We start from the raw sequence: 12,084 nt of genomic DNA, 5'->3' as shown, positions 1-12,084 counted from the left end.
GCAAACTACCAGGCAAGGTTACATAATGTGATAGTGTGCTAGTTGGTAGATGGTGGCCAAACTGAGTCCAGGAGAATTCATCCTCCAGCATCCCTGCTGGCTCCTGATGAACATGCAGGTCAGAGGCCATGAAGCCTCAAATGCCTACATCTCCCTGAGCTGGAGGGATTCAGTGCCTCGCTGCTCAAGGACGCTCAGCAGGATGCTTGCTGAGTGGGATGGATCCAGAAATAAGTTGACAGCCTGATCAGTTTGCCTTGTAGAGTGATGTTTAGTCAGAAAAGACAATATTCCCTTTTTCATATTTCAAGTGTCATGTCTTGACTGTAATAAATAGTCTTTAAGTAGTTTGAATGTCTATAAGTCTGCCTGTGTAAAGAAAAAAATGAATGTCCAACTCCATTCTGAATGAGCTAATTTAAGGTTTCCTTCTCAATCAGAGAAGTAAGCAGCTGTTAGAACATGTATTCAATTATTGCTCACATCTTTAGTGTCTACTTCTCATTTCGGGATTAATCAAACATTTCAAATTAAACTTCATTAAGTAAAATATCAACTTGAACTGATGCGTTTTTACTCATTCCAGCTGGGGACATACTGCTCAGAGTGCTAATCACTTCTAAAAGTAGAGATTTGATTGAACTGAAGTGCTGCATGTTGGATCACTATTATTATTATTATTATTATTAAATTAGAAGAAGCCCTTTTGATGATTCGGAAAACGCATCTTCACATTTCTTTCCAAGTCTGTACTTCTTTCCAACAAGTGATGCTCCCATAAATCTCCACATTTCAAACGGGGAATTCGGCTGACGGCTCTCCGCGCCAGACAAAGGGAATTCTGCACGCCTGACCCGCCGCAGTCACCGGTGCGGATGAACTGTGTTGTGTCGGTGAGCGCCACCTAAAAGCTCGTGTCATGTGGTTAACAGTGTCAGTTTAACGAGCGCTCCCATCACGCTGGGTTAGACCCCGTACTGCCGTGTTGCGGTGGCGCGCCCGTTACAAATAATAAAGCGCTCCGTCTGCGAGCAGCGGCTGCGCGCCGTCGGGTCGAGTACCCTGTGCCAAAAGGACTTCACCTCACCACCCCAAGAGGAAATAACGACGGCTCTTCTCTCCGCTCGGCCGCATTCGGGCAATGGTTAAGCTGCTGGGGGCGAGGAGCGTCCACTAAACGGATACAAGTTTGAAATAAAGATGTTTCGGACCAGCCCCGGGATGCGGGTAAGTTTCTCCACGGTGTCTTGTCCGGATGAAGCCAAAATTCTGCTGCGGTTTGACTCTCTGTGTTTGATACGTGTGGAAGGTGAAAAACATGCCACAAAAAGTTATGTGATGTGGAAATGTGCTGCGGCTCATCATCAGAGCTCTCCCGAGGCTCGGTGGGTGAAGTGGGTCATGGGAATGACGCGTGGCTGCTTTCGTCCGCGCACCTGACGGGTTTGGTTGTTGTGGTGCGCAGAGGAGAGGCAGAGCTTCGAACCACGGACCCCCAAACACCCAGCTAACTTCAGTCCCGGCGTGCTTGCCTTTTTTAGTTTTTATTTGACGGTGCTGCAAGAATGACTGTGGTGCGTTGGCGGAGACAGTATGGATGATGATGATGGTGATGATGATGATGATGATGATGGAGATGATGATGGAGGCTTGGTGACACTCACCTGTTGCAGCCCCCCGAACTGACCGGTGTCAAAATTGTCCAACAGTCCAGCAAAGTTCAGTGATGCATTTGCTCCTCTTGCATTTTTTTTTGTTTTGTTTTGCATAAAGCTGCACATTTCACATCAAGCAGCATCCTCACATTGCATATTTATTTCTTCCAGTAGTCAGCAAGTGCTTTCGCAAAGTGTGGGTTTTCATGTTTTTAATAAAAAAAAGTGATTGATGTTCAAGAAAGCAAGAAGTGGTTTTAATGCAGCGGCACAGTGGTCGCAGGAAAATGCATTTATTCATAACCAGCAGCGCTGACTTCATAGAAATACATATCAGAAGTGGGGAAAGGAACCAATAATGTGACTTGATCCACAAACAGAGAGGATGATGAAAAAAAACAAAACAAGACATGATTGTTTGAGCTCTTCCTCTGCACCCCCTCCTTCCCTCCCCCCCTTCCCACAGCCAGTGGGGTATGAGGCTCAGAGTACCTGAGAGTCAGCGAGAGGCTCTTCTCCTCCTGCAGGCTTTGGCACTGCCTCTCCTTTTCAAAGCTCATTTCCCATGCCTTTCATGCCTGCAGTTTAAACCCTTTGATGTTTTCTCGCGCCCAAACCCTGTGCATTGAATCCACTCTCGAGTATGTTAATGTTCTCTGATTGACTTGTGAATCTTTTAATTAACCCACTTGTATGCGCACCGCAGCATTGTCCTCTGTGAAATGCCATCAGGGGGAAAAGGAAGCCACGGCAGAATGACATGCTGTCAGTGGGGATTTCAAAGTCAATGGCAGTTTGTGCTTAGATGATAGCTGGTTTGATATTGTCTGCAACTTATTTCTGTAGAAATCCCCGCTCTGAATAAAAAAAAGTCGTGCTTTATACACTGGTGGATGTGGTGATTAAGACTTCAGCTACACTATGCAATATTAATGACTCTGGAAGATATCAAAGGATGAACCTCAGAGATGTAATAGCCTGAAGTACGCCTACATTAATAATGTGCTTAATTCCATCAGCAATTCCAGTGTTTCTTTCTCGCTTTCATGTTGAGCCTTGTGCCCAAATCAAAGCTTTTTAATTATTCCATACATTTTCATTTTCTCATGATTTACATTACTCAGATGTGTGCCTGCTTTTCTTCTTTTTCCAAGTTTTTTTTTCTCTCTCTCCTTCTTTTTCCAAGCTGAAATCCTCCCACAGAGAAATATCATCCCCCTTATATTTGTCATCCAAGATTTTTTCAGAGGTGATTTTAATCATTGATAACACGAACGTGCCCCGACTGCACCCTGCATGCAGGCGCTTGTATGTGAACTATGATTGGTTATGTGATTACCTCCACCAGTCAGTAGGTGGCAAAATGCTCTCAGGGATAAGAGGAGATCTATCACGGGTGCTTTGTGACATTCTGAAGGGCAGCTCACTGTAGTTGGAGATGCTCAGCTGAGTTTCAAAGGCGCCGCTGTTGCTTCTCCGTCTCATCCCATTTTAGTCTTCTGAGGATGAAGCTCGGGACTCTTTAAAAACAGATTCAACCTTATTACAGTGCTAGAATTTCCTTCACGGCGCTGTCAGGGAGAGTAGGCTTCAAGTGACTGCGCTGTTGTGCTGGAGAAATAAGTGTTGGAACTAGAATTCATGTGGTGAGTGCACATCAGGGTGACTCGCATGCTTCATTTTAGGGGCTGTTATGTTTTGAACCAGGATTTCCAGTCAATTAATTCTATTAATTACAAAACTGAGCTCCCCTTAACGCCCCTTAATTTTTACATTTGAACCCTATTTTGACATATTTTAACAACACTACAGAAAGGATCCATACAGCAGCAGACCTGTGAGATCTGGTTTGTTTCCCCAGAAACAGGCTCTCTTCAAAGCCACAAGACTCCACTGACAAAAACTGTCATTTTATCTTGGAGAACATGGGAGTCCTTAACTCAGTCAGTTGTTTGTGTTATTATGTGTTGCACATATTATATCCATATATTGTATTGGATCACAAAATCTACAATCTACTGGAGCAATTCCGAAAAACGTTTTGTGCCTACAAATCACTCCAAACCCAAAGTATCTAAAAATAGGTCCCAAGTTAAAAAATACTGAAGAGACCCTTCAAAGTTGAGCTAAAACCAGACAATGTTATTTCGTCCAGACTAAGTGAGTCTGAAGTCTTGAAGAATGTTTGTTCAACTGCTGTTTCCAGGAAACTGTCAAGCCTCAATTACGATTTAATGTAAGAATTTGCTCCGCTTATATGCAATTAAGTAAAGCCCTGAGGACTGTGGTATAGTATATAGATGACCCTTTTCATCTTTTAAAACACCCTTTATTATATAGAAGTCGCTCTCTATACAGTTGTGTTTAAAATGAAATAGGGAAGGAAGGGGCAACTTTTTGCCCCAGGGCCCTTTAACAGGGTAACCCTGCCATGATATTTAAAATAATACGGTATGATATGTATGATTAAATGATGCAGTAAGAGAAGCTCCAGCTGTCCAGGTGTGTGCTGATGTCATATGTGAGTTTATACCCTCATCTATCTTGCCCTGTGGCACATGACGTGTGACATCCACATGTATGATGTCTACAGATGATAAGACCAAAAGCCCCGAGCTCATGTGTAAGCGAACCAATCTCCATAGTGCCTGTTATGTATCTATACTACACAGTTCTTTCCCCTCCTGTCCCTTCTGTATTTTTGTCCTCTGTTTGTTGAAGCAGCCGTGTTAGCTCCCAGGGTGCACTGAGGCTAACTGTCTGTGAGGGGGTGACAGCTCCAGCCTTCCCCCGCCGAGAGCCTCCACTCGCTGCTTAACAAATACAGCAGAGTACTCAACATGCCCCCCCCCCCACACACATCTCAAGATGAAGGGGAGGAGCAGAGGTGCCAGGAAGCCAGATATTGTGTCAGGGAGAGATTGACTGCAATTGCCACTAATGATGAATATGTTGTGGGCTGTTACTGACAGTAGTACAATGGAGTGATTTGGAGGCATTCCCACCCCCTGCATACCAGGATGGGAACCCTGGCGATGTCTGTGCCTTGCTTTGGGGAATGGAACCCCAAACTCTGGCAGTGTTAGCACAGCCACGTTAGTCATGGACAGCCTGTCCCCGCAGTCTAGTTTTTTTCCTTGTCAAGCAGAGAGCCAAGCATTGTTAAGTATGAGAGTTAGAGAGGCTGAGTGGCTAATGTGGCTTGTTCTGCTACTGCGAAAAACTTTTTTCAACCAAAGATGAGTTTAACGCTGTCAGCATTAGGTGTACGGAAGAGGTCGGCGTCCCATTCAGTTCAGGATGAAGTTTTGAATGAAAATAATGAGTGAACACGCTGTGAATAATGGAACTCCTAATTGAACGCTTTAACTTCTGCATCTGAATGCTGTTGTCGGTACAGTGGTCCCTCGTTTATTGTGGGGTTACGTTCTAAAAATAACCCGCAATAGGTGAAATCCGCGAAGTAGTCAGCTTTATTTTTTACAATTACTAAATATATTTTAAGGCTGTAAAACCCCTCACCATACAGTTTATACACTTTTCTCAGACAGGCATTAACATTTTCTCACATGTATCTCTTGTTTGACTTGTTTGTTTGTCTTGCAAACAGGCAGCACTTAAAAGTCACACTGTACTGTACAGAGACACGGCACGGAGATTGATTGACATTGGTCTACAGTCCCTTAGCCAATCAGGACGCAGAACACAATGCGCGTTCATACACTGTAAAAAAAAAAGCATGCAAAATTGCACTAAAAAAATCCGCGAAACAGCGAGGCCGCGAAAGGTGAACCGCGTTATAGCGAGGGACTGCTGTACAGTGAAGCACGCTGGTACTTTGAGCTCAGCGCTGACGTCATGCTGATGTTTAACAGGTGTCATGCTCACCTCGGTGTGTTAGCATGCTAATGACATTGATTGGATTGCCATTAGTTTTTCAGTAGTTGATTATAAACCAAATTAAAGGACAGTGGCTCACCAATTATCAAAGTGTATTTTGAGGGAGACATGAATGTGCGTACCAAATTCCAAGACAATATATACGATAGATAGATAGATGGAGTTGTTTGGTCTGCACAAAATGGTGAACGAATGGATGGACCATCATTTATATGTTTTTAGCTGCTAGTGCGGCTGAAAAAACCAGATGAACTTTTGATAATAGACTAGTAGATGTCCTCTGAGTTACATATTAACTCTTACTCACCCAGCATAAACATTCATGTCATAATTATTCCAATTCCCATAGCAATCATTACTTCAGATTCTTTGTAGAGTGAACGCCAACTCATTTTACTTTACTGAGGGCGTTAGGGTTGACTCTCCTAAAAGATTGCGTTTCATTAAAGTATCATTGCGAGTTCCAACCCCGAATTTTACAATCAAGCAACGGCAGGGACTCTTGCTTACAGAGGGCTTAAGAATGCACGCATGTCATTAAAATGTTGGCAAAACAACACCGCATTTGTTGGAAACACTTGAGCAGTTTCAAGAATGGGACGGTCGTTCGGTCCATGTAGCTGCTTCTATTTTCCACTCGGACACTAACAAATCTCTCATTAAAACCTCTACCAATGAATAAACTCCCCAGAATCACATTCTATCTGCTATTGTGATTAACGTCTGCAATTAATAAATTTTCACGTTGCTTGATTTTGAAGTTTTCAAGTTAATTAACCAGCAAGTAAAGTTTTTAAGTCTACTGAGATAAGTACGTATCTTATTCAACACCATCAGTTTTACAAGTTAATTAACATTAGTTAGTTACAATGTTAGCAAGTTAAAAGTTTAACATTTCATCTAATTCTCAGGTTGCAGGTTGGGAACATTATTTGGACTGCCACCAAATCCAGCGTTTTCTGCCCCTTCGGCCAACAAAAGGTGATCACGGGTCTAAAACGAGTATTTGAGTTTTATTTAATTATAAATACAGTTTCTTGCAAAACGATCAATGTTAGATTTGGAAGGATTCTGATTTATTAAAATGCTATTGAGCCTCAACTGCATTCCAAAGAGACATTCCCTGAAATGAGACACGACTTATAAATAATTTGCCAAACAACTGACATCCCCAGTATAGCTTCAGAAACACCTTAATAAAGAAGTATACCTGAGGCTGTAGCATCTTAGTCTATAGGGTGAAACTCCTCTGCAGTTATATTGCCTTGCTTTGCCCATTAAGCTATAACGGTGCACTAATGTGTACTGTACACGACCGAGGTATTGCAGAGATAAAATGATAGAATCTACACAGTACAATCCATCCATGTGGAACCGATGCTCTTAAACATGGAGTTGTAGCTCCTAATAAGGATATCACAAATATCAGCTATTGCACTGCTCATCCTGCTATCACATTATCTACTACAAGTGATGGCATAATTAAACACATATGGCAAGGGAAAGCAGTAAATGAGTAAGATGGACCATGTAATGTGGAGAGTCAGGGAGTGGAGGGGTGGGAAAAAAGAAGACAAGATTATAGAGAAGCCTTTGATGCCGAGTCTGGCTATGGGAATCCTAGTGTGCCTTCAGGGGAAAGCTCCTCTCACACAACATCAATAATGAATGAAAGATATCTTGTTCAGTGGAAGACTGAACCTAACTGGCATACTGATTTGTTACCATGAACCTTATGTAAAAATTGCATCAGCCTGTTTGCTGTGCTTCATTAGCCAGATAAGGAGCTGTCACTGATGACAATTTGGGGGGGGGGCGGAGGCAAGACGACATTGTGCATCTTCTTTTCCCAAATTCCACTGTTTTGAATCATTTCCTGGCTGATGAGGTGTTCATTTATCTTCCATGGCAAAGAATATAACAGCATCCATGGAATATTTATGCCGTGTTTCTATACAAAGGCGCCTGATGTTGGTAATTTGACAGAAGTAACAGTAGCTTGTATCGCAGCTTATCGATGCAGCACTTGGGGACATGCATAAGAATTATTTATTTGAATGTAGAAAATAATCTATAATTGAAAGTATTAAAAACAATTCATGCGCAAAAATTATTCTCCTGGTGTTGTGGATAGGAAACAAATGACAAATTCACTTTTTAATGTCTTTTCAACATAAGTATTTCCCCCTGGCGTGCCTAGAGAGCGCCAAACTGTGAGAAAAGAACCATCATCTCTTTCTCCTACACCATCTTGTAGCAGACTCCCTTTATGACGTCATAAGGGGATCTGTTGATCGTGTGACCTCCTCAATCCACCTCCCTGCCTGCCATTGTTATTTCTTCACCATCGCCAGCTCCCACTAAAACAAAGATGTTGATGGCAAGAGCAAACCAGGCGTTCAGGCAGGCTGCAAACAAGTGCAGCAGCCATGTCTGCTGTGACGAAAAGAACGTGTTTTTTGAACATTAAGCCATGTAAACCTGTTCTGGTAGGATGTCCAAATACAAGTAGGAATTATATGAAAATGAGCAGAATGTGGGACCTTTAAAGTACTTAACAGATTTACCTAATATGTTTGAAGGGAGTATAATTGTTGCCCTGCTTTGGTGTACACCCAACGTACATTTTTTAGCCCACACAGTCCTGTAGCACTGAGTTTGTTGATGTAATATGGTGCTGCTAGAGTAATAGTGTCTGACACAGCTGGAAATTGCACCGCCGACCTTCAGGTTAGTGGACGACCTGCTCTACTATTGACACGCAGTCTAGGGGGCCTCATATTGTGAGCTTTAAGTGGTCAGTGGGGCAGTAGTGGTCAGCTTCAATGTCCCTCAGAGGCCTTGGGCCTTGGTTCTGTGCGGCCTGAGGCTTGGAGGCTTCCCACTGGCCCCACTGACCCCACAGGCCCCACAGGCCTGGCATACCCCCAGTGACATTTGTCCTTTTAACTGTTTAACTGTGAACGTATCAGTCAGCATCATCAACAAACAACTGAGAAGCAGCACAGCTTTTCATGTGGTGCTACCTGAATGGTTTGTACATTGCTCTTTGCTGAGATGGAAGAGATAACAGATTTGTTACAGATTTGCTGAGTCTATCACTGGTGCGACCGAATCATTTTCTACAGTCACACACTCCGATTTTCACTCACAAGTGCAGCAGGATGCTGCTGCACTGAAAAGGAGAGCATGCTGAGGTGGACAAAACACAGCTTGGACTGGAGCAGGATGGATTAGGATTGTATTGTGGTTGACTTTACTTCAGCCGATAATGACCCATTAAAACTATAACAACTTTAACAACAAGAACCAACAAAAAACATCCCATATCCTTTAATGCTGAACAGAAACCTTGACGTTTCCAACCCAGTCATTGACATAGAAATGTTAATCATGGTTTTCTTGATTAATGGTTTATGTGGCTTTTAGAAGAAAAGAAATGAAACTCACTGACAAAGAACAGTTTGCAGATATGTTCAGTATGAACATTTTGCAACATAGCAGGTGTGTTCATCATAAACGTATACTTAATATTTTGATTAAAAAGAGGTCTTACTATTCCTTAAAACATGTTTGCTGTTGCAGATTGATAATGAATATACACAACTGTGTGGAACATGGGTGTAAGCAGAAATCTAAGGTCTCAACAGCATATTGCACATCACTCAGCAGCCTCACATTGGTGGGGGCTGTGGCTCAGAGGTAGAGCGGTTCGATCCCCCAGCTATGAGTGAGAATGGCAAGACACTGAATCCAAAGCATGGCTTGGCATGGCTTCAGTGAGTGACTGTGTGTGAAAGAATAGTCTCCCCCAACTTAGATTCCTCCTGAATGAATGATGTGTGAATGAGGATGTGATGTAAAAAGGCGCTGTACAAATACAGAGCATTTACCATATTCTGCCTACACCTACAGTAGCTACACCATTAATACACATTAGAAAGACAAAAGTAACAGTATGCAAAGTGCCAGCACTCCATACCACGATGACTGAGCCACTTAGAGCGCTGATCTGATGGCATATATGATCAAAGCGCACATGTAAACTTCTTCTGACCTGCTTCTAAGGATTCATCTCATGTAAAAAGACACACACTTATTTTTTCTTTTCGTCAACAGATCCATTGTGTCCCATCACAGATCCATCAGCTGCATCGGACACTGTAAAACCACCCACACACAAACACAAAATACTGGCACAGTGAATCACTACTTCACCGTGCCGTCTCAACACCACGAAGTTCGTCATGAGGGCTTATTGATTCGTTAAGCTGTTTAACCTGCGGGAGGAACACAGTGATTTTAATGAATTAATCACATGTTGAATTCCCTTACAACACTGTCCATGAAATGATTATGACACAGTCTGCCGTATCTGAGCGAGGAGGCCGAGCTGACGATAATTTGGCGTGATGGTGATGGTTCATTGTGGAAGTGCTGACGCTTTATGTGCTGCTCTTTCCACCTTATAACTATTTTAACAGGGAGGAGAACTGGGAATTTTTTTCAGCAGCAGAAGTTATTTGAAGGTTATTTGCTTAAAATACTGCCTTCATTTGCATTGCAAATGAATCTCATTCTCATTGGAATAATCCTCTTGGTTACCTAATATTCTGGCATATTCATGCGCTGTAATGTGTCTGTCACAGGCTCACCGCTGTGGTAAACTCCTCTCCTTTGTCGGTCCCTGCTCGGTCTGTGCCGTCTGAGCTAAAAGGTCAAACAGCATTTACGCAAACACGGTGTTTGTTTTACACCTCCTCACAGCTCTGGATAAGCGGGCTTTCCTAGCTTAGGGCAGCTCACATAAGGCTAAATATTTGTGGACAGATGCTAATAATCAGTGTTAGATTCGGGGCCCTATCTTACAGCCGGCGCAGAGCGGCACAAAAGTGTCATTTCTGGTTGCCAGCTGATCCAGCTGTCACCTGTCTGTGGGCCTGTCGTTCTTAAAGGTAGGCGCACTGTTGGTGCGTTGCTTTTTTGAGGCAGCAGAACATGATTCCACCATTAACCCACAAAAACCTGCTCTGCAGTTAATGGCACAGTATTTATTATCTTCAAGCATATTATTCAGATAATATAATGTAATAATATTATTCAGTAACCTACATGAGCGGGCTCACAACACTCTCCCGTTCTTGTTTATCCCAGTTTATTTAAGCCTCCTCGCCTGACTGCGCTCCTCTAACACTATCTAATTGTTTGGAGCTGAGAGTGAGTGTTCATCTGTGACAAATAACAGAGGGCTCGTCAAACTTTGGTCCATTTAGGTCACTCTGTATACTTCACAGGTAGTGCACTCAATTATTCAGTGTGTAATGTTTCTGTTGGCCTTGATAGACCCTTCTGGCCCGACAAGATCAATGTCAGTAACTGAAATGGGCGCTGGGTCATTAGTAAATGAGTGGTTCCGTTGATGTAGATCCACTTTTTATGTACGACGAGGTACGCTCACCCTGTAGTTATGCTGAACTTTGTTCCAGTGCCTGAACTCAGCTGCTCCTTTATGCAGCCGATTCATTAAAAAAAACTGCGCTCGCATTCTTCATTCAAGTTAAAACGTTTTCAACTCATGCAGATGCAGCTTAACCTCAATTTGCACCAGCTAGAACTCTTCAGAAGTACTTGTTGGATGGTCGAAGAGCTTCAGAAATCCTCTCTTTCCTGGGGGGGAGGGTGTGTGTGTGTGTGTGTGCACGACCGTTTCTGTAACTTTCCGATCTGATCATCCAACATTCACACCCTCCTCCACGTTGTGATCGGCCAGACAGCAGCCAGGGTAGCTCTTTTCCCCAAATGTTCGTTAGCACCACTTCTTTTCTAGAACAACCTGACCGTAACCCGCAAAACATTAGCTGTGTGTTTTGTCTGAATGCACGTTGTACAGCTGCTGTAGCTCTGTGAGGTGGTTTGAGCTCAGCAGTGCTCTTCTTCCTGCTGTCCCTGCTGTCTCCACATAGTGGAGTGCAGGTGCTGCTCTCCTTCCGCAGCTGTCAAACTTTCCTAAATGTGGATTTATATTTGACATAATGGTTGAGAAGTAGTTCTAATGGTGACTTTAAAAAGAGCTTTCTCCCTCAATTCCCTCCCTTTCACTATTTTGCCTTCTTTTTCACCCCGTCTCTTCCTCCCTCCTCCATTTCTCTCTCCCTCATCCCTCACTTCCTAAATGAGTTTATTTCTTTTTTTTCCCTAAGCTTTCCTGAAGGTAATTAAAGCAGCCACACTTAAAATGGTGCTCATATACACTCCCCACTTCGCAGTGAGACTTAGATACCTTTTAATATGCAGAAAGTAGGCGGCTTTAATGAACTACACTTGAGTAAGTCTAGTTAGCAACAGATGAATACTCTCGTGGAGTTCTTTTTTCCTGCTGAGCTCTGACTCAAGTCACTAATTATGGTGAGTGTGAGTCAGTTCACCACTGTTTGATCCTCTGTTTAATTACCACCTGTATGGCAGTTTCACCCCTGCAGCCCTCTGAATATCGAACACCCCTGACAGGCCAAGGTTAAGCTGGATGCTG

Source organism: Pempheris klunzingeri, chromosome 16, assembly GCF_042242105.1.
Source record: "Pempheris klunzingeri isolate RE-2024b chromosome 16, fPemKlu1.hap1, whole genome shotgun sequence".
Lineage (NCBI taxonomy): Eukaryota > Metazoa > Chordata > Actinopteri > Acropomatiformes > Pempheridae > Pempheris > Pempheris klunzingeri.
The sequence above is the reverse complement of the archived record's forward strand: the minus strand, read 5'-3'. Positions refer to the sequence as shown.